Below are 24,208 nucleotides of genomic sequence, written 5' to 3'. Positions count from 1 at the left end.
GCCTGCTACTAACCGACTGAAAAGCTCTCCAGACAAGTGAGAGAACAGCAAAAAATCCAAGAGCTGTACACATCATCAACTCCCAAGGAAAGCCATAAGGAAGATGGCCTGGCTTCACGTCTTCGGACAATGCTGCCACAACCCTGGGTGCTTCTTCCAGAACCACCCACTAGTATGGCTGAGAGGCAGCCCTTGGCTCCTCCATCACGCCAAGACAGCTTTGGCTCTTGCCACCACAACCACAGCCTGCCCAGGCAGGCCAACACAGGCTGTGGACACTCAGGTGTTTGGTCCGGAACTCCAACCTGAACCAGGCAACGGAGCAGACCACTGTGAGCCCCTTCAGGGGCTGAGCGTATGGTGGGTGGTGTGCGTATGGCGGTGGGAGCCCTGATCAAGGGCTCCCAGGAGCCTTGTTGTCTCAACTGCCCATCAGGGGAGTCTTGTCCCCTTCCCTACCCAGTGCATCCTCAAGTGCCACATGTTTAGGTCCCTCCCACTCCAGCCAGAGAGAATTCCTCTCCCTGCCACCCACCCCTTGATTTGGTTTAGGCCAGGCCAAGGCGGGGTTAGTAGGAAGATTCCATCCAGTCACAATAACATTCAGTTTGATGTCACTCAGATTCTAAAGCTGACTAAACTGTTCAAACAGCTTTTATGGCCTATATTGGTCTTTGTGTCCCTTGCCTTTTGTTTGAGTGACTCAGTCCTTTTTCTGCCCTTGTGCTCTCCCTATTTCCTACCTTCCTTGCTTCCTTCCCCCCTTCCTGGTTTTTCTCCTTTTCTGCTTCCTTCTTTTATACCTCCATCCATCCCTCCAACTTTGCCTTCCTCCCTTCCAACTTTCTCTCTCCCTTCCCTCCCTTTTCTTTTCTTGCAAGTGTTTGGGGTGAAAGTCCATGGCAGGCCAGCCCCAAGCTAGGCAAGGTCACTGCCACTGAGCTACAACATCCCCAGACCTGCTGCCACTTCCTATGCAAGTAATTTGAATTATCTCTAAAGAGAAACTCTCACATTAGTCTACTTTCAACGTAATTTCAGAAGAGTTGCTAACATGGGCATCAATCAGTTATGACAAGTCCTTTTTGAAAAGCACGGCACAGCTAATGTTCCTCAAAAGAAGGAGTTGAAACTTTAGTTGGTTTTCAGGTCAGCATTTCTAGACTAGTACAAACCCTCCTGATCTCTCTTTAGTCCTATGATTTCTTTAAGTGTCCCCTTTGCTCCTGTTCATGGAGTCATGTGTACAGAAATTATACCTGGTTCTATTGAACTCTACTTAATTCTTTCTCACCTCTGTGCTCCTTTTGCCAAGTCACTCCTCAACACTTACTGTAACCCTTTAAATTTTTTGTCCATTTTCATTTAAAAAACTCCTTCAAAAATTGAACCATTTCTCATGCAGATACAGTCTTCTTGATCTGCTATTAATCCCCCACTACTGACATTGTAAGTTATAGAAATGTACACTTCCAGACCGTTTTCAGATTTTTGATTTCTGTATATCTATCTGTCTATGTATTTACAAACATAACATGGTATTCTGAAAGTATCGTTCTGCTTTTGGAGCTCGACATTGTGTTTTTCAGAAGCAGGCCTATTACACAGAGATGAATCCATGTTACCTAGATTGAGGTCAAACCGGAATGTGCACTCTGATTCCCATGATATTGTTCTACCTACTAATGGACAGTTCAGTTATATCCAGACCTCACCACCTCCCCCATTAAGTAAAACCCTTGTGAAGAGACATGTAGATGCCTTTATGAACATATTGATAATTTTTCATGGCAGTGTTTTCCAAAAACCAGTTAGTAAAATCAATTTATTCCTTTGCAGCCTGAAATTACCTTCATTCCAGTTTACTGGTATAAGAACCGCAGTATATCAGCAACAATTCTCCAATAGTAGTTCAGGCAGAAGTCATTCTAGATAACAATCAGTGCCGGATCGTCCATGTATTTTACACAGCCCATGACAGGGGACATCCGTCCACTCGTTTAGAACAACTGATGTTTTATGCTGGCAATTTAGGTTTATTGAAAGGAGTGATTAGAAAACAGGTGAGACAGACTGATTAGATTCAGTATGTATGTTGGCTTTGTTTTTCGAGGCCTGAATTTTTCACATTTCAATTACTTGTAGGTTAAGTATCAGGCAGATTCTTCACTGGGCTTCAAATGTGATAAAGTTGCTTCTTATTTTTAAGAAGGCCGTTGCAATCCTGCATTTATTTTACACCTCAGTGCTTGTTTCACACACAAGCACACACACCCACACACCACACACATCAACAAACACACAAACACATAATTAGAGCACATTTAACACTCAAATAAAGCTTTACCTGCTAACTCATAACTAGGGTATTTTTTTAATAAGTATTGTGTCTTGGTCTCTACTGGGGAAACATTGTTCAATGTGAGTTCTCTGGCTTGTTGTAGGGCAGTGAATGTTCACTTGTTGGCAATGATATAGAAATGGGGAGTAAGGGTTTAAAAGTTTTTACAGTAGGTAGGCAGAGTCAGAGTATGGACTCTAAGAATAAGAAATTGGGGAATTTCCTCTTTGTTTCTTCATTTCAATCTCCTAATAATTCATGTATATTTTCCAAAAGTCTCCCAGAAAACAAGGACTAGGTCAATCCACATATCAGTAAACCATAGCAGAATGCGATTCTCAATTTCATATAAACAGTCATAAAATCAAAAAGACAGGTGCTGGGGTTTTGGCTCAGCACTAGAGTTCTGGCTTCACACTTTCAAAGGTCCTGAGTTGGTCCCCAACACCATATGTGAAAGGAATGAATGAACCAAAGCATGAGTGTACGATGAATGAATTAAAGGTATAAGGAGGAGGAGGAGGAGGAGAAATAGAAGAAGATGATGAGTAATTTGACAGAAGGGAACAAGGGGAGGAGAGTGAGTTTAAAGTGTGGTTTCCAATTCCCAAGGGTTAAATTACAGCAGATGGGATAGAGAGAGAAGATGGGAGGGCAGGAGAGGGGGGATAGTAGAGGCTAGAAAAGGTAGCAGAATACAACAGGTACTAATATGGCATTTTGTAAAAATGTGGATGTGTAAACAATGTGATTGTGCAATCTGTATATGGGGTGAAAATGGGAGTTCATAACTCACTTGAATCTAATGTAGGAAATATGGTATCTCAAGAGCTATGTAATGTTTTAAGCAACCAATATAAACAAGAGGTCTTCATTTTTCTTTGTAGTTGAGATCTCCTGTTTCCGTGACATGTTTAGTTGTGTTCTCTCCTTTAGTCCTCCCATGCTCTAGTTATTCCGATATGGAAAAACTAGCTGAAATGCCCAACCAGTCTGTAAATCAGTGACAATTCTTCATTAAGCCTAAAGTCACTTTACATTTGCTACAGTCATACTAAATACACTTCTTTGTTGGGAGTTTAAAAGATATTTCCATCAGCTAGATTACAAGTACCTAGAACTCCCATTCTTGTTTATGTAAGAGTGGCTTCATCAGATTAAATGCTGTTCTCTGGAATAAAATAAAATAGGAATAATTTACTCAGAAGATTCCTACGTAAACCATCTTTATTCACAAAATACTATCTTAAGAATTATTGTTTCATTGAGCTTCAATTGGAGCCAAAGTACAGTCAATCACTGAAGTAAAAGCAGTTACTTAAAAACTAAAAATGAGAGATAAGTCAAATTACATTTGAAGAGAGAGCAACAGCGTGAGGTTTCTTGTTTGGTTCTGGATGTTGAGTAACAGGCTCATTTGCAGGTGGAAGGAACCCTTCAGGGAACTCACTTGTACTTTCAGAATGGGGGTGTAGAGGGCTGAATTCCAGCTGTTGGGGGAAGATTGTGAGGAAAACCCCCTCCCTGCATAGACACATCACATTGGAAATGGAGTGGGTGGCGGGTCAGGTGGAAAATAATCTCCAGGTTCCCAGACAAGTTTCCTGGGAGAGGTGGAGGAAAAAAAAGGTCCTCTTCTCAGGAACTGACTCCTTGGGTCAACTGGAAACAAGGCACCTCTGACTGGAGGGAAAGGTGCCAACACAGAGCCAGAGCCAGTTGCTTGGTTTTCAGCATGGAGAGGTGAATCAGGCACATCAGAGTCCAAAGGAGGCATATTAGGAATTCTGTGTTCTGCTGGTCGCGATGCTCTACCACAATTTGAGTAAAACCTATCTTGCCTTTGTAGAGGAAGACGTGCATCAGAAGAATATGGTTGGCCTGGCGGAGGGATCATCAGCCTGCTGGCCTGTTCCCCTGGAGGAGAGAGGGGCCCAGTCTGAGAAGGTGCTCTCTGAAAATCAGTGAACTTATGACAGCTGGATTCTCTTCCTTTACTGCTAGTCGCATGGTCCAGAGGATTCTCCAGGGCCCCTTGACCCTCTTCCTGCTCCCACTGGAGTGAAAGGTGAGAGTGTGAGTGGACCACTCTTTTCAAAATGAGGAGGTCTCCTTTCAGATGAAGGGTGACCTATTGGTGATGGCCCATTGCTGAGTTGGAAACATCCAGTGCATCATAGGGATCTTTTCCTACAAGTTCAAATCTCAGCTCCTTCTCAGTTAATTTTTGTCTGTTGCGTGCATTTTGTTTCCTGAAATAGCTGAGGTTTCTTTCAGCAATCCGAGCTGCCAACTCACTGGCATGTGCTTCTTTCTCAGAGGAAATAATCTTCCCCAGACAGGAATGAATGGTACTCTGCAATTGTTCTTCAAGATATTGGGCTCTCTTTCTGTAGGTCTCCAGCTCTTTTATTGTATGGCTCATCTTTTCTTCGACTTTGGAAAGTTTCTCCTCTTGCTCCACACGGTAGTTTCCCTCCACTCTTAATTTCCTGTGCAGTTTCATCGTATTTTCTTGATAGCGTTCCATCATGACTTTCAAGTTCTTCTGTAGGGTCTCATTCTCACTTTGTAGCTGTGCATTTTCTGACTGCAAGGATGCCTGTTCAGTCTGCAGACTTTTAAGGTGTTCTGTAAGGTCTTCCGTGGTTTTCTCCACTTCAGATGAGAAAGTACATTTTTGATTTCTTCCTCCTTCCAAGATTTCTAAGGAGGCCTTTAGCTTATCACCATAAACCAGGTTCCTCAAAGCTCCTTTGGACTCATCCTCCAAGTGAGCACCAATTTCGGGTTCACTCGTCTTTCCCAGTTCCAGGTGACCACCATCCCTTTGGGCTCCCAGGCTTGGAGAAGATCTATCCTTGATCTTCAGCAAGCATTCACTCAGAGACTCCATGTTTTTCGGTGTCCCTTAGAACTTGTTCTCCAGCTACTTTAGAGTCCTCTAATATGATTTTTGCTTTATATTGGACACCTCCTTGTTCCCTCTGTGCTTCAGCTTCTCCTTGTATTGTTGGTCTCTGCGTTTGCGGAAGTAGGGATCCTTCATTCAAAACCTCTTTGATTGCCAGCTTCAGTTCTTCCTCATTCACTTGAAAGAGTCTCCAGTTTGTTTTGGCTTCAGCTATTTGTGATCTGAGGGATTCAGATTCACCTTGGAGGGACTGTATCCCTCTTGATAGATGCGCCATCGTTTCATCCTGTTGACCATGTTTAGCCTTCTGTGCTTTGGGCTCTTCTTCTAGAAAGAGCATTTCAACGCCATGGCTGGATTCGGACCTATGCAGCTTTTCGTAGGTTGCCTCCAGCTGTTGTGCTTCCCTTGAACCCTTCTCAACCCTGGAATCCTTTAAAGATGAGTCTAAGCCTTTATGTTCTTTTTCAACAAGGCTCACTTTATCAAGAAGTCCACATTTTGCCTCAATAAGTCCAGCAAGATTTAGAGCCAGCCTTTTTTCTCTTCCCACGTAAAGCCTGCTACTAACCGACTGAAAAGCTCTCCAGACAAGTGAGAGAACAGCAAAAAATCCAAGAGCTGTACACATCATCAACTCCCAAGGAAAGCCATAAGGAAGATGGCCTGGCTTCACGTCTTCGGACAATGCTGCCACAACCCTGGGTGCTTCTTCCAGAACCACCCACTAGTATGGCTGAGAGGCAGCCCTTGGCTCCTCCATCACGCCAAGACAGCTTTGGCTCTTGCCACCACAACCACAGCCTGCCCAGGCAGGCCAACACAGGCTGTGGACACTCAGGTGTTTGGTCCGGAACTCCAACCTGAACCAGGCAACGGAGCAGACCACTGTGAGCCCCTTCAGGGGCTGAGCGTATGGTGGGTGGTGTGCGTATGGCGGTGGGAGCCCTGATCAAGGGCTCCCAGGAGCCTTGTTGTCTCAACTGCCCATCAGGGGAGTCTTGTCCCCTTCCCTACCCAGTGCATCCTCAAGTGCCACATGTTTAGGTCCCTCCCACTCCAGCCAGAGAGAATTCCTCTCCCTGCCACCCACCCCTTGATTTGGTTTAGGCCAGGCCAAGGCGGGGTTAGTAGGAAGATTCCATCCAGTCACAATAACATTCAGTTTGATGTCACTCAGATTCTAAAGCTGACTAAACTGTTCAAACAGCTTTTATGGCCTATATTGGTCTTTGTGTCCCTTGCCTTTTGTTTGAGTGACTCAGTCCTTTTTCTGCCCTTGTGCTCTCCCTATTTCCTACCTTCCTTGCTTCCTTCCCCCCTTCCTGGTTTTTCTCCTTTTCTGCTTCCTTCTTTTATACCTCCATCCATCCCTCCAACTTTGCCTTCCTCCCTTCCAACTTTCTCTCTCCCTTCCCTCCCTTTTCTTTTCTTGCAAGTGTTTGGGGTGAAAGTCCATGGCAGGCCAGCCCCAAGCTAGGCAAGGTCACTGCCACTGAGCTACAACATCCCCAGACCTGCTGCCACTTCCTATGCAAGTAACTTGAATTATCTCTAAAGAGAAACTCTCACATTAGTCTACTTTCAACGTAATTTCAGAAGAGTTGCTAACATGGGCATCAATCAGTTATGACAAGTCCTTTTTGAAAAGCACGGCACAGCTAATGTTCCTCAAAAGAAGGAGTTGAAACTTTAGTTGGTTTTCAGGTCAGCATTTCTAGACTAGTACAAACCCTCCTGATCTCTCTTTAGTCCTATGATTTCTTTAAGTGTCCCCTTTGCTCCTGTTCATGGAGTCATGTGTACAGAAATTATACCTGGTTCTATTGAACTCTACTTAATTCTTTCTCACCTCTGTGCTCCTTTTGCCAAGTCACTCCTCAACACTTACTGTAACCCTTTAAATTTTTTGTCCATTTTCATTTAAAAAACTCCTTCAAAAATTGAACCATTTCTCATGCAGATACAGTCTTCTTGATCTGCTATTAATCCCCCACTACTGACATTGTAAGTTATAGAAATGTACACTTCCAGACCGTTTTCAGATTTTTGATTTCTGTATATCTATCTGTCTATGTATTTACAAACATAACATGGTATTCTGAAAGTATCGTTCTGCTTTTGGAGCTCGACATTGTGTTTTTCAGAAGCAGGCCTATTACACAGAGATGAATCCATGTTACCTAGATTGAGGTCAAACCGGAATGTGCACTCTGATTCCCATGATATTGTTCTACCTACTAATGGACAGTTCAGTTATATCCAGACCTCACCACCTCCCCCATTAAGTAAAACCCTTGTGAAGAGACATGTAGATGCCTTTATGAACATATTGATAATTTTTCATGGCAGTGTTTTCCAAAAACCAGTTAGTAAAATCAATTTATTCCTTTGCAGCCTGAAATTACCTTCATTCCAGTTTACTGGTATAAGAACCGCAGTATATCAGCAACAATTCTCCAATAGTAGTTCAGGCAGAAGTCATTCTAGATAACAATCAGTGCCGGATCGTCCATGTATTTTACACAGCCCATGACAGGGGACATCCGTCCACTCGTTTAGAACAACTGATGTTTTATGCTGGCAATTTAGGTTTATTGAAAGGAGTGATTAGAAAACAGGTGAGACAGACTGATTAGATTCAGTATGTATGTTGGCTTTGTTTTTCGAGGCCTGAATTTTTCACATTTCAATTACTTGTAGGTTAAGTATCAGGCAGATTCTTCACTGGGCTTCAAATGTGATAAAGTTGCTTCTTATTTTTAAGAAGGCCGTTGCAATCCTGCATTTATTTTACACCTCAGTGCTTGTTTCACACACAAGCACACACACCCACACACCACACACATCAACAAACACACAAACACATAATTAGAGCACATTTAACACTCAAATAAAGCTTTACCTGCTAACTCATAACTAGGGTATTTTTTTAATAAGTATTGTGTCTTGGTCTCTACTGGGGAAACATTGTTCAATGTGAGTTCTCTGGCTTGTTGTAGGGCAGTGAATGTTCACTTGTTGGCAATGATATAGAAATGGGGAGTAAGGGTTTAAAAGTTTTTACAGTAGGTAGGCAGAGTCAGAGTATGGACTCTAAGAATAAGAAATTGGGGAATTTCCTCTTTGTTTCTTCATTTCAATCTCCTAATAATTCATGTATATTTTCCAAAAGTCTCCCAGAAAACAAGGACTAGGTCAATCCACATATCAGTAAACCATAGCAGAATGCGATTCTCAATTTCATATAAACAGTCATAAAATCAAAAAGACAGGTGCTGGGGTTTTGGCTCAGCACTAGAGTTCTGGCTTCACACTTTCAAAGGTCCTGAGTTGGTCCCCAACACCATATGTGAAAGGAATGAATGAACCAAAGCATGAGTGTACGATGAATGAATTAAAGGTATAAGGAGGAGGAGGAGGAGGAGAAATAGAAGAAGATGATGAGTAATTTGACAGAAGGGAACAAGGGGAGGAGAGTGAGTTTAAAGTGTGGTTTCCAATTCCCAAGGGTTAAATTACAGCAGATGGGATAGAGAGAGAAGATGGGAGGGCAGGAGAGGGGGGATAGTAGAGGCTAGAAAAGGTAGCAGAATACAACAGGTACTAATATGGCATTTTGTAAAAATGTGGATGTGTAAACAATGTGATTGTGCAATCTGTATATGGGGTGAAAATGGGAGTTCATAACTCACTTGAATCTAATGTAGGAAATATGGTATCTCAAGAGCTATGTAATGTTTTAAGCAACCAATATAAACAAGAGGTCTTCATTTTTCTTTGTAGTTGAGATCTCCTGTTTCCGTGACATGTTTAGTTGTGTTCTCTCCTTTAGTCCTCCCATGCTCTAGTTATTCCGATATGGAAAAACTAGCTGAAATGCCCAACCAGTCTGTAAATCAGTGACAATTCTTCATTAAGCCTAAAGTCACTTTACATTTGCTACAGTCATACTAAATACACTTCTTTGTTGGGAGTTTAAAAGATATTTCCATCAGCTAGATTACAAGTACCTAGAACTCCCATTCTTGTTTATGTAAGAGTGGCTTCATCAGATTAAATGCTGTTCTCTGGAATAAAATAAAATAGGAATAATTTACTCAGAAGATTCCTACGTAAACCATCTTTATTCACAAAATACTATCTTAAGAATTATTGTTTCATTGAGCTTCAATTGGAGCCAAAGTACAGTCAATCACTGAAGTAAAAGCAGTTACTTAAAAACTAAAAATGAGAGATAAGTCAAATTACATTTGAAGAGAGAGCAACAGCGTGAGGTTTCTTGTTTGGTTCTGGATGTTGAGTAACAGGCTCATTTGCAGGTGGAAGGAACCCTTCAGGGAACTCACTTGTACTTTCAGAATGGGGGTGTAGAGGGCTGAATTCCAGCTGTTGGGGGAAGATTGTGAGGAAAACCCCCTCCCTGCATAGACACATCACATTGGAAATGGAGTGGGTGGCGGGTCAGGTGGAAAATAATCTCCAGGTTCCCAGACAAGTTTCCTGGGAGAGGTGGAGGAAAAAAAAAGGTCCTCTTCTCAGGAACTGACTCCTTGGGTCAACTGGAAACAAGGCACCTCTGACTGGAGGGAAAGGTGCCAACACAGAGCCAGAGCCAGTTGCTTGGTTTTCAGCATGGAGAGGTGAATCAGGCACATCAGAGTCCAAAGGAGGCATATTAGGAATTCTGTGTTCTGCTGGTCGCGATGCTCTACCACAATTTGAGTAAAACCTATCTTGCCTTTGTAGAGGAAGACGTGCATCAGAAGAATATGGTTGGCCTGGCGGAGGGATCATCAGCCTGCTGGCCTGTTCCCCTGGAGGAGAGAGGGGCCCAGTCTGAGAAGGTGCTCTCTGAAAATCAGTGAACTTATGACAGCTGGATTCTCTTCCTTTACTGCTAGTCGCATGGTCCAGAGGATTCTCCAGGGCCCCTTGACCCTCTTCCTCCTCCCACTGGAGTGAAAGGTGAGAGTGTGAGTGGACCACTCTTTTCAAAATGAGGAGGTCTCCTTTCAGATGAAGGGTGACCTATTGGTGATGGCCCATTGCTGAGTTGGAAACATCCAGTGCATCATAGGGATCTTTTCCTACAAGTTCAAATCTCAGCTCCTTCTCAGTTAATTTTTGTCTGTTGCGTGCATTTTGTTTCCTGAAATAGCTGAGGTTTCTTTCAGCAATCCGAGCTGCCAACTCACTGGCATGTGCTTCTTTCTCAGAGGAAATAATCTTCCCCAGACAGGAATGAATGGTACTCTGCAATTGTTCTTCAAGATATTGGGCTCTCTTTCTGTAGGTCTCCAGCTCTTTTATTGTATGGCTCATCTTTTCTTCGACTTTGGAAAGTTTCTCCTCTTGCTCCACACGGTAGTTTCCCTCCACTCTTAATTTCCTGTGCAGTTTCATCGTATTTTCTTGATAGCGTTCCATCATGACTTTCAAGTTCTTCTGTAGGGTCTCATTCTCACTTTGTAGCTGTGCATTTTCTGACTGCAAGGATGCCTGTTCAGTCTGCAGACTTTTAAGGTGTTCTGTAAGGTCTTCCGTGGTTTTCTCCACTTCAGATGAGAAAGTACATTTTTGATTTCTTCCTCCTTCCAAGATTTCTAAGGAGGCCTTTAGCTTATCACCATAAACCAGGTTCCTCAAAGCTCCTTTGGACTCATCCTCCAAGTGAGCACCAATTTCGGGTTCACTCGTCTTTCCCAGTTCCAGGTGACCACCATCCCTTTGGGCTCCCAGGCTTGGAGAAGATCTATCCTTGATCTTCAGCAAGCATTCACTCAGAGACTCCATGTGATTTTCGGTGTCCCTTAGAACTTGTTCTCCAGCTACTTTAGAGTCCTCTAATATGATTTTTGCTTTATATTGGACACCTCCTTGTTCCCTCTGTGCTTCAGCTTCTCCTTGTATTGTTGGTCTCTGCGTTTGCGGAAGTAGGGATCCTTCATTCAAAACCTCTTTGATTGCCAGCTTCAGTTCTTCCTCATTCACTTGAAAGAGTCTCCAGTTTGTTTTGGCTTCAGCTATTTGTGATCTGAGGGATTCAGATTCACCTTGGAGGGACTGTATCCCTCTTGATAGATGCGCCATCGTTTCATCCTGTTGACCATGTTTAGCCTTCTGTGCTTTGGGCTCTTCTTCTAGAAAGAGCATTTCAACGCCATGGCTGGATTCGGACCTATGCAGCTTTTCGTAGGTTGCCTCCAGCTGTTGTGCTTCCCTTGAACCCTTCTCAACCCTGGAATCCTTTAAAGATGAGTCTAAGCCTTTATGTTCTTTTTCAACAAGGCTCACTTTATCAAGAAGTCCACATTTTGCCTCAATAAGTCCAGCAAGATTTAGAGCCAGCCTTTTTTCTCTTCCCACGTAAAGCCTGCTACTAACCGACTGAAAAGCTCTCCAGACAAGTGAGAGAACAGCAAAAAATCCAAGAGCTGTACACATCATCAACTCCCAAGGAAAGCCATAAGGAAGATGGCCTGGCTTCACGTCTTCGGACAATGCTGCCACAACCCTGGGTGCTTCTTCCAGAACCACCCACTAGTATGGCTGAGAGGCAGCCCTTGGCTCCTCCATCACGCCAAGACAGCTTTGGCTCTTGCCACCACAACCACAGCCTGCCCAGGCAGGCCAACACAGGCTGTGGACACTCAGGTGTTTGGTCCGGAACTCCAACCTGAACCAGGCAACGGAGCAGACCACTGTGAGCCCCTTCAGGGGCTGAGCGTATGGTGGGTGGTGTGCATATGGCGGTGGGAGCCCTGATCAAGGGCTCCCAGGAGCCTTGTTGTCTCAACTGCCCATCAGGGGAGTCTTGTCCCCTTCCCTACCCAGTGCATCCTCAAGTGCCACATGTTTAGGTCCCTCCCACTCCAGCCAGAGAGAATTCCTCTCCCTGCCACCCACCCCTTGATTTGGTTTAGGCCAGGCCAAGGCGGGGTTAGTAGGAAGATTCCATCCAGTCACAATAACATTCAGTTTGATGTCACTCAGATTCTAAAGCTGACTAAACTGTTCAAACAGCTTTTATGGCCTATATTGGTCTTTGTGTCCCTTGCCTTTTGTTTGAGTGACTCAGTCCTTTTTCTGCCCTTGTGCTCTCCCTATTTCCTACCTTCCTTGCTTCCTTCCCCCCTTCCTGGTTTTTCTCCTTTTCTGCTTCCTTCTTTTATACCTCCATCCATCCCTCCAACTTTGCCTTCCTCCCTTCCAACTTTCTCTCTCCCTTCCCTCCCTTTTCTTTTCTTGCAAGTGTTTGGGGTGAAAGTCCATGGCAGGCCAGCCCCAAGCTAGGCAAGGTCACTGCCACTGAGCTACAACATCCCCAGACCTGCTGCCACTTCCTATGCAAGTAACTTGAATTATCTCTAAAGAGAAACTCTCACATTAGTCTACTTTCAACGTAATTTCAGAAGAGTTGCTAACATGGGCATCAATCAGTTATGACAAGTCCTTTTTGAAAAGCACGGCACAGCTAATGTTCCTCAAAAGAAGGAGTTGAAACTTTAGTTGGTTTTCAGGTCAGCATTTCTAGACTAGTACAAACCCTCCTGATCTCTCTTTAGTCCTATGATTTCTTTAAGTGTCCCCTTTGCTCCTGTTCATGGAGTCATGTGTACAGAAATTATACCTGGTTCTATTGAACTCTACTTAATTCTTTCTCACCTCTGTGCTCCTTTTGCCAAGTCACTCCTCAACACTTACTGTAACCCTTTAAATTTTTTGTCCATTTTCATTTAAAAAACTCCTTCAAAAATTGAACCATTTCTCATGCAGATACAGTCTTCTTGATCTGCTATTAATCCCCCACTACTGACATTGTAAGTTATAGAAATGTACACTTCCAGACCGTTTTCAGATTTTTGATTTCTGTATATCTATCTGTCTATGTATTTACAAACATAACATGGTATTCTGAAAGTATCGTTCTGCTTTTGGAGCTCGACATTGTGTTTTTCAGAAGCAGGCCTATTACACAGAGATGAATCCATGTTACCTAGATTGAGGTCAAACCGGAATGTGCACTCTGATTCCCATGATATTGTTCTACCTACTAATGGACAGTTCAGTTATATCCAGACCTCACCACCTCCCCCATTAAGTAAAACCCTTGTGAAGAGACATGTAGATGCCTTTATGAACATATTGATAATTTTTCATGGCAGTGTTTTCCAAAAACCAGTTAGGAAAATCAATTTATTCCTTTGCAGCCTGAAATTACCTTCATTCCAGTTTACTGGTATAAGAACCGCAGTATATCAGCAACAATTCTCCAATAGTAGTTCAGGCAGAAGTCATTCTAGATAACAATCAGTGCCGGATCGTCCATGTATTTTACACAGCCCATGACAGGGGACATCCGTCCACTCGTTTAGAACAACTGATGTTTTATGCTGGCAATTTAGGTTTATTGAAAGGAGTGATTAGAAAACAGGTGAGACAGACTGATTAGATTCAGTATGTATGTTGGCTTTGTTTTTCGAGGCCTGAATTTTTCACATTTCAATTACTTGTAGGTTAAGTATCAGGCAGATTCTTCACTGGGCTTCAAATGTGATAAAGTTGCTTCTTATTTTTAAGAAGGCCGTTGCAATCCTGCATTTATTTTACACCTCAGTGCTTGTTTCACACACAAGCACACACACCCACACACCACACACATCAACAAACACACAAACACATAATTAGAGCACATTTAACACTCAAATAAAGCTTTACCTGCTAACTCATAACTAGGGTATTTTTTTAATAAGTATTGTGTCTTGGTCTCTACTGGGGAAACATTGTTCAATGTGAGTTCTCTGGCTTGTTGTAGGGCAGTGAATGTTCACTTGTTGGCAATGATATAGAAATGGGGAGTAAGGGTTTAAAAGTTTTTACAGTAGGTAGGCAGAGTCAGAGTATGGACTCTAAGAATAAGAAATTGGGGAATTTCCTCTTTGTTTCTTCATTTCAATCTCCTAATAATTCATGTATATTTTCCAAAAGTCTCCCAGAAAACAAGGACTAGGTCAATCCACATATCAGTAAACCATAGCAGAATGCGATTCTCAATTTCATATAAACAGTCATAAAATCAAAAAGACAGGTGCTGGGGTTTTGGCTCAGCACTAGAGTGCTGGCTTCACACTTTCAAAGGTCCTGAGTTGGTCCCCAACACCATATGTGAAAGGAATGAATGAACCAAAGCATGAGTGTACGATGAATGAATTAAAGGTATAAGGAGGAGGAGGAGGAGGAGAAATAGAAGAAGATGATGAGTAATTTGACAGAAGGGAACAAGGGGAGGAGAGTGAGTTTAAAGTGTGGTTTCCAATTCCCAAGGGTTAAATTACAGCAGATGGGATAGAGAGAGAAGATGGGAGGGCAGGAGAGGGGGGATAGTAGAGGCTAGAAAAGGTAGCAGAATACAACAGGTACTAATATGGCATTTTGTAAAAATGTGGATGTGTAAACAATGTGATTGTGCAATCTGTATATGGGGTGAAAATGGGAGTTCATAACTCACTTGAATCTAATGTAGGAAATATGGTATCTCAAGAGCTATGTAATGTTTTAAGCAACCAATATAAACAAGAGGTCTTCATTTTTCTTTGTAGTTGAGATCTCCTGTTTCCGTGACATGTTTAGTTGTGTTCTCTCCTTTAGTCCTCCCATGCTCTAGTTATTCCGATATGGAAAAACTAGCTGAAATGCCCAACCAGTCTGTAAATCAGTGACAATTCTTCATTAAGCCTAAAGTCACTTTACATTTGCTACAGTCATACTAAATACACTTCTTTGTTGGGAGTTTAAAAGATATTTCCATGAGCTAGATTACAAGTACCTAGAACTCCCATTCTTGTTTATGTAAGAGTGGCTTCATCAGATTAAATGCTGTTCTCTGGAATAAAATAAAATAGGAATAATTTACTCAGAAGATTCCTACGTAAACCATCTTTATTCACAAAATACTATCTTAAGAATTATTGTTTCATTGAGCTTCAATTGGAGCCAAAGTACAGTCAATCACTGAAGTAAAAGCAGTTACTTAAAAACTAAAAATGAGAGATAAGTCAAATTACATTTGAAGAGAGAGCAACAGCGTGAGGTTTCTTGTTTGGTTCTGGATGTTGAGTAACAGGCTCATTTGCAGGTGGAAGGAACCCTTCAGGGAACTCACTTGTACTTTCAGAATGGGGGTGTAGAGGGCTGAATTCCAGCTGTTGGGGGAAGATTGTGAGGAAAACCCCCTCCCTGCATAGACACATCACATTGGAAATGGAGTGGGTGGCGGGTCAGGTGGAAAATAATCTCCAGGTTCCCAGACAAGTTTCCTGGGAGAGGTGGAGGAAAAAAAAGGTCCTCTTCTCAGGAACTGACTCCTTGGGTCAACTGGAAACAAGGCACCTCTGACTGGAGGGAAAGGTGCCAACACAGAGCCAGAGCCAGTTGCTTGGTTTTCAGCATGGAGAGGTGAATCAGGCACATCAGAGTCCAAAGGAGGCATATTAGGAATTGTGTGTTCTGCTGGTCGCGATGCTCTACCACAATTTGAGTAAAACCTATCTTGCCTTTGTAGAGGAAGACGTGCATCAGAAGAATATGGTTGGCCTGGCGGAGGGATCATCAGCCTGCTGGCCTGTTCCCCTGGAGGAGAGAGGGGCCCAGTCTGAGAAGGTGCTCTCTGAAAATCAGTGAACTTATGACAGCTGGATTCTCTTCCTTTACTGCTAGTCGCATGGTCCAGAGGATTCTCCAGGGCCCCTTGACCCTCTTCCTCCTCCCACTGGAGTGAAAGGTGAGAGTGTGAGTGGACCACTCTTTTCAAAATGAGGAGGTCTCCTTTCAGATGAAGGGTGACCTATTGGTGATGGCCCATTGCTGAGTTGGAAACATCCAGTGCATAATAGGGATCTTTTCCTACAAGTTCAAATCTCAGCTCCTTCTCAGTTAATTTTTGTCTGTTGCGTGCATTTTGTTTCCTGAAATAGCTGAGGTTTCTTTCAGGAATCCGAGCTGCCAACTCACTAGCATGTGCTTCTTTCTCAGAGGAAATAATCTTCCCCAGACAGGAATGAATGGTACTCTGCAATTGTTCTTCAAGATATTGGGCTCTCTTTCTGTAGGTCTCCAGCTGTTTTATTGTATGGCTCATCTTTTCTTCGACTTTGGAAAGTTTCTCCTCTTGCTCCACACGGTAGTTTTCCTCCACTCTTAATTTCCTGTGCAGTTTCATCGTATTTTCTTGATAGCGTTCCATCATGACTTTCAAGTTCTTCTGTAGGGTCTCATTCTCACTTTGTAGCTGTGCATTTTCTGACTGCAAGGATGCCTGTTCAGTCTGCAGACTTTTAAGGTGTTCTGTAAGGTCTTTCGTGGTTTTCTCCACTTCAGATGAGAAAGTACATTTTTGATTTCTTCCTCCTTCCAAGATTTCTAAGGAGGCCTTTAGCTTATCACCATAAACCAGGTTCCTCAAAGCTCCTTTGGACTCATCCTCCAAGTGAGCACCAATTTCGGGTTCACTCGTCTTTCCCAGTTCCAGGTGACCACCATCCCTTTGGGCTCCCAGGCTTGGAGAAGATCTATCCTTGATCTTCAGCAAGTATTCACTCAGAGACTCCATGTGATTTTCGGTGTCCCTTAGAACTTGTTCTCCAGCTACTTTAGAGTCCTCTAATATGATTTTTGCTTTATATTGGACACCTCCTTGTTCCCTCTGTGCTTCAGCTTCTCCTTGTATTGTTGGTCTCTGCGTTTGCGGAAGTAGGGACCCTTCATTCAAAACCTCTTTGATTGCCAGCTTCAGTTCTTCCTCATTCACTTGAAAGAGTCTCCAGTTTGTTTTGGCTTCAGCTATTTGTGATCTGAGGGATTCAGATTCACCTTGGAGGGACTGTATCCCTCTTGATAGATGCGCCATCGTTTCATCCTGTTGACCATGTTTAGCCTTCTGTGCTTTGGGCTCTTCTTCTAGAAAGAGCATTTCAACGCCATGGCTGGATTCGGACCTACGCAGCTTTTCGTAGGTTGCCTCCAGCTGTTGTGCTTCCCTTGAACCCTTCTCAACCCTGGAATCCTTCAAGATGAGTCTAAGCCTTTATGTTCTTTTTCAACAAGGCTCACTTTATCAAGAAGTCCACATTTTGCCTCAATAAGTCCAGCAAGATTTAGAGCCAGCCTTTTTTCTCTTCCCACGTAAAGCCTGCTACTAACCGACTGAAAAGCTCTCCAGAAAAGTGAGAGAACAGCAAAAAATCCAAGAGCTGTACACATCATCAACTCCCAAGGAAAGCCATAAGGAAGATGGCCTGGCTTCACGTCTTCGGACAATGCTGCCACAACCCTGGGTGCTTCTTCCAGAACCACCCACTAGTATGGCTGAGAGGCAGCCCTTGGCTCCTCCATCACGCCAAGACAGCTTTGGCTCTTGCCACCACAACCACAGCCTGCCCAGGCAGGCCAACACAGGCTGTGGACACTCAGGTGTTTGGTCCGGAACTCCAACCTGAACCAGGCAACGGAGCAGACCACTGTGAGCCCCTTCAGGGGCTGAGCGTATGGTGGGTGGTGTGCGTATGGCGGTGTGAGCCATGATCAAGGGCTCCCAGGAGCCTTGTTGTCTCAACTGCCCATCAGGGGAGTCTTGTCCCCTTCCCTACCCAGTGCATCCTCAAGTGCCACATGTTTAGGTCCCTCCCACTCCAGCCAGAGAGAATTCCTCTCCATGCCACCCACCCCTTGATTTGGTTTAGGCCAGGCCAAGGCGGGGTTAGTAGGAAGATTCCATCCAGTCACAATAACATTCAGTTTGATGTCACTCAGATTCTAAAGCTGACTAAACTGTTCAAACAGCTTTTATGGCCTATATTAGTCTTTGTGTCCCTTGCCTTTTGTTTGAGTGACTCAGTCCTTTTTCTGCCCTTGTGCTCTCCCTATTTCCTACCTTCCTTGCTTCCTTCCCCCCTTCCTGGTTTTTCTCCTTTTCTGCTTCCTTCTTTTATACCTCCATCCATCCCTCCAACTTTGCCTTCCTCCCTTCCAACTTTCTCTCTCCCTTCCCTCCCTTTTCTTTTCTTGCAAGTGTTTGGGGTGAAAGTCCATGGCAGGCCAGCCCCAAGCTAGGCAAGGTCACTGCCACTGAGCTACAACATCCCCAGACCTGCTGCCACTTCCTATGCAAGTAATTTGAATTATCTCTAAAGAGAAACTCTCACATTAGTCTACTTTCAACGTAATTTCAGAAGAGTTGCTAACATGGGCATCAATCAGTTATGACAAGTCCTTTTTGAAAAGCACGGCACAGCTAATGTTCCTCAAAAGAAGGAGTTGAAACTTTAGTTGGTTTTCAGGTCAGCATTTCTAGACTAGTACAAACCCTCCTGATCTCTCTTTAGTCCTATGATTTCTTTAAGTGTCCCCTTTGCTCCTGTTCATGGAGTCATGTGTACAGAAATTATACCTGGTTCTATTGAACTCTACTTAATTCTTTCTCACCTCTGTGCTCCTTTTGCCAAGTCACTCCTCAACACTTACTGTAACCCTTTAAATTTTTTGTCCATTTTCATTTAAAAAACTCCTTCAAAAATTGAACCATTTCTCATGCAGATACAGTCTTCTTGATCTGCTATTAATCCCCCACTACTGACATTGTAAGTTATAGAAATGTACACTTCCAGACCGTTTTCAGATTTTTGATTTCTGTATATCTATCTGTCTATGTATTTACAAACATAACATGGTATTCTGAAAGTATCGTTCTGCTTTTGGAGCTCGACATTGTGTTTTTCAGAAGCAGGCCTATTACACAGAGATGAATCCATGTTACCTAGATTGAGGTCAAACCGGAATGTGCACTCTGATTCCCATGATATTGTTCTACCTACTAATGGACAGTTCAGTTATATCCAGACCTCACCACCTCCCCCATTAAGTAAAACCCTTGTGAAGAGACATGTAGATGCCTTTATGAACATATTGATAATTTTTCATGGCAGTGTTTTCCAAAAACCCGTTAGGAAAATCAATTTATTCCTTTGCAGCCTGAAATTACCTTCATTCCAGTTTACTGGTATAAGAACCGCAGTATATCAGCAACAATTCTCCAATAGTAGTTCAGGCAGAAGTCATTCTAGATAACAATCAGTGCCGGATCGTCCATGTATTTTACACAGCCCATGACAGGGGACATCCGTCCACTCGTTTAGAACAACTGATGTTTTATGCTGGCAATTTAGGTTTATTGAAAGGAGTGATTAGAAAACAGGTGAGACAGACTGATTAGATTCAGTATGTATGTTGGCTTTGTTTTTCGAGGCCTGAATTTTTCACATTTCAATTACTTGTAGGTTAAGTATCAGGCAGATTCTTCACTGGGCTTCAAATGTGATAAAGTTGCTTCTTATTTTTAAGAAGGCCGTTGCAATCCTGCATTTGTTTTACACCTCAGTGCTTGTTTCACACACAAGCACACACACCCACACACCACACACATCAACAAACACACAAACACATAATTAGAGCACATTTAACACTCAAATAAAGCTTTACCTGCTAACTCATAACTAGGGTATTTTTTTAATAAGTATTGTTTCTTGGTCTCTACTGGGGAAACATTGTTCAATGTGAGTTCTCTGGTTTGTTGTAGGGCAGTGAATGTTCACTTGTTGGCAATGATATAGAAATGGGGAGTAAGGGTTTAAAAGTTTTTACAGTAGGTAGGCAGAGTCAGAGTATGGACTCTAAGAATAAGAAATTGGGGAATTTCCTCTTTGTTTCTTCATTTCAATCTCCTAATAATTCATGTATATTTTCCAAAAGTCTCCCAGAAAACAAGGACTAGGTCAATCCACATATCAGTAAACCATAGCAGAATGCGATTCTCAATTTCATATAAACAGTCATAAAATCAAAAAGACAGGTGCTGGGGTTTTGGCTCAGCACTAGAGTGCTGGCTTCACACTTTCAAAGGTCCTGAGTTGGTCCCCAACACCATATGTGAAAGAAATGAATGAACCAAAGCATGAGTGTACGATGAATGAATTAAAGGTATAAGGAGGAGGAGGAGGAGGAGAAATAGAAGAAGATGATGAGTAATTTGACAGAAGGGAAAAAGGGGAGGAGAGTGAGTTTAAAGTGTGGTTTCCAATTCCCAAGGGTTAAATTACAGCAGATGGGATAGAGAGAGAAGATGGGAGGGCAGGAGAGGGGGGATAGTAGAGGCTAGAAAAGGTAGCAGAATACAACAGGTACTAATATGGCATTTTGTAAAAATGTGGATGTGTAAACAATGTGATTGTGCAATCTGTATATGGGGTGAAAATGGGAGTTCATAACTCACTTGAATCTAATGTAGGAAATATGGTATCTCAAGAGCTATGTAATGTTTTAAGCAACCAATATAAACAAGAGGTCTTCATTTTTCTTTGTAGTTGAGATCTCCTGTTTCCGTGACATGTTTAGTTGTGTTCTCTCCTTTAGTCCTCCCATGCTCTAGTTATTCCGATATGGAAAAACTAGCTGAAATGCCCAACCAGTCTGTAAATCAGTGACAATTCTTCATTAAGCCTAAAGACACTTTACATTTGCTACAGTCATACTAAATACACTTCTTTGTTGGGAGCTTAAAAGATATTTCCATCAGCTAGATTACAAGTACCTAGAACTCCCATTCTTGTTTATGTAAGAGTGGCTTCATCAGATTAAATGCTGTTCTCTGGAATAAAATAAAACAGGAATAATTTACTCAGAAGATTCCTACGTAAACCATCTTTATTCACAAAATACTATCTTAAGAATTATTGTTTCATTGAGCTTCAATTGGAGCCAAAGTATAGTCAATCACTGAAGTAAAAGCAGTTACTTAAAAACTAAAAATGAGAGATAAGTCAAAATACATTTGAAGAGAGAGCAACAGCGTGAGGTTTCTTGTTTGGTTCTGGATGTTGAGTAACAGGCTCATTTGCAGGTGGAAGGAACCCTTCAGGGAACTCACTTGTACTTTCAGAATGGGGGTGTAGAGGGCTGAATTCCAGCTGTTGGGGGAAGATTGTGAGGAAAACCCCCTCCCTGCATAGACACATCACATTGGAAATGGAGTGGGTGGCGGGTCAGGTGGAAAATAATCTCCAGGTTCCCAGACAAGTTTCCTGGGAGAGGTGGAGGAAAAAAAAGGTCCTCTTCTCAGGAACTGACTCCTTGGGTCAACTGGAAACAAGGCACCTCTGACTGGAGGGAAAGGTGCCAACACAGAGCCAGAGCCAGTTGCTTGGTTTTCAGCATGGAGAGGTGAATCAGGCACATCAGAGTCCAAAGGAGGCATATTAGGAATTCTGTGTTCTGCTGGTCGCGATGCTCTACCACAATTTGAGTAAAACCTATCTTGCCTTTGTAGAGGAAGACGTGCATCAGAAGAATATGGTTGGCCTGGCGGAGGGATCATCAGCCTGCTGGCCTGTTCCCCTGGAGGAGAGAGGGGCCCAGTCTGAGAAGGTGCTCTCTGAAAATCAGTGAACTTATGACAGCTGGATTCTCTTCCTTTACTGCTAGTCGCATGGTCCAGAGGATTCTCCAGGGCCCCTTGACCCTCTTCCTGCTCCCACTGGAGTGAAAGGTGAGAGTGTGAGTGGACCACTCTTTTCAAAATGAGGAGGTCTCCTTTCAGATGAAGGGTGACCTATTGGTGATGGCCCATTGCTGAGTTGGAAACATCCAGTGCATCATAGGGATCTTTTCCTACAAGTTCAAATCTCAGCTCCTTCTCAGTTAATTTTTGTCTGTTGCGTGCATTTTGTTTCCTGAAATAGCTGAGGTTTCTTTCAGCAATCCGAGCTGCCAACTCACTGGCATGTGCTTCTTTCTCAGAGGAAATAATCTTCCCCAGACAGGAATGAATGGTACTCTGCAATTGTTCTTCAAGATATTGGGCTCTCTTTCTGTAGGTCTCCAGCTCTTTTATTGTATGACTCATCTTTTCTTCGACTTTGGAAAGTTTCTCCTCTTGCTCCACACGGTAGTTTCCCTCCACTCTTAATTTCCTGTGCAGTTTCATCGTATTTTCTTGATAGCGTTCCATCATGACTTTCAAGTTCTTCTGTAGGGTCTCATTCTCACTTTGTAGCTGTGCATTTTCTGACTGCAAGGATGCCTGTTCAGTCTGCAGACTTTTAAGGTGTTCTGTAAGGTCTTCCGTGGTTTTCTCCACTTCAGATGAGAAAGTACATTTTTGATTTCTTCCTCCTTCCAAGATTTCTAAGGAGGCCTTTAGCTTATCACCATAAACCAGGTTCCTCAAAGCTCCTTTGGACTCATCCTCCAAGTGAGCACCAATTTCGGGTTCACTCGTCTTTCCCAGTTCCAGGTGACCACCATCCCTTTGGGCTCCCAGGCTTGGAGAAGATCTATCCTTGATCTTCAGCAAGCATTCACTCAGAGACTGCATGTGATTTTCTGTGTCCCTTAGAACTTGTTCTCCAGCTACTTTAGAGTCCTCTAATATGATTTTTGCTTTATATTGGACACCTCCTTGTTCCCTCTGTGCTTCAGCTTCTCCTTGTATTGTTGATCTCTGCGTTTGCGGAAGTAGGGATCCTTCATTCAAAACCTCTTTGATTGCCAGCTTCAGTTCTTCCTCATTCACTTGAAAGAGTCTCCAGTTTGTTTTGGCTTCAGCTATTTGTGATCTGAGGGATTCAGATTCACCTTGGAGGGACTGTATCCCTCTTGATAGATGCGCCATCGTTTCATCCTGTTGACCATGTTTAGCCTTCTGTGCTTTGGGCTCTTCTTCTAGAAAGAGCATTTCAACGCCATGGCTGGATTCGGACCTATGCAGCTTTTCGTAGGTTGCCTCCAGCTGTTGTGCTTCCCTTGAACCCTTCTCAACCCTGGAATCCTTTAAAGATGAGTCTAAGCCTTTATGTTCTTTTTCAACAAGGCTCACTTTATCAAGAAGTCCACATTTTGCCTCAATAAGTCCAGCAAGATTTAGAGCCAGCCTTTTTTCTCTTCCCACGTAAAGCCTGCTACTAACCGACTGAAAAGCTCTCCAGACAAGTGAGAGAACGGCAAAAAATCCAAGAGCTGTACACATCATCAACTCCCAAGGAAAGCCATAAGGAAGATGGCCTGGCTTCACGTCTTCGGACAATGCTGCCACAACCCTGGGTGCTTCTTCCAGAACCACCCACTAGTATGGCTGAGAGGCAGCCCTTGGCTCCTCCATCACGCCAAGACAGCTTTGGCTCTTGCCACCACAACCACAGCCTGCCCAGGCAGGCCAACACAGGCTGTGGACACTCAGGTGTTTGGTCCGGAACTCCAACCTGAACCAGGCAACGGAGCAGACCACTGTGAGCCCCTTCAGGGGCTGAGCGTATGGTGGGTGGTGTGTGTATGGCGGTGTGAGCCCTGATCAAGGGCTCCCAGGAGCCTTGTTGTCTCAACTGCCCATCAGGGGAGTCTTGTCCCCTTCCCTACCCAGTGCATCCTCAAGTGCCACATGTTTAGGTCCCTCCCACTCCAGCCAGAGAGAATTCCTCTCCCTGCCACCCACCCCTTGATTTGGTTTAGGCCAGGCCAAGGCGGGGTTAGTAGGAAGATTCCATCCAGTCACAATAACATTCAGTTTGATGTCACTCAGATTCTAAAGCTGACTAAACTGTTCAAACAGCTTTTATGGCCTATATTGGTCTTTGTGTCCCTTGCCTTTTGTTTGAGTGACTCAGTCCTTTTTCTGCCCTTGTGCTCTCCCTATTTCCTACCTTCCTTGCTTCCTTCCCCCCTTCCTGGTTTTTCTCCTTTTCTGCTCCTTCTTTTATACCTCCATCCATCCCTCCAACTTTGCCTTCCTCCCTTCCAACTTTCTCTCTCCCTTCCCTCCTTTTTCTTTTCTTGCAAGTGTTTGGGGTGAAAGTCCATGGCAGGCCAGCCCCAAGCTAGGCAAGGTCACTGCCACTGAGCTACAACAT

The sequence above is a fragment of the Callospermophilus lateralis genome, chromosome 11 (genome assembly GCF_048772815.1).
Source record: "Callospermophilus lateralis isolate mCalLat2 chromosome 11, mCalLat2.hap1, whole genome shotgun sequence".
NCBI lineage: Eukaryota > Metazoa > Chordata > Mammalia > Rodentia > Sciuridae > Callospermophilus > Callospermophilus lateralis.
This window is presented reverse-complemented; position numbering follows the sequence as displayed.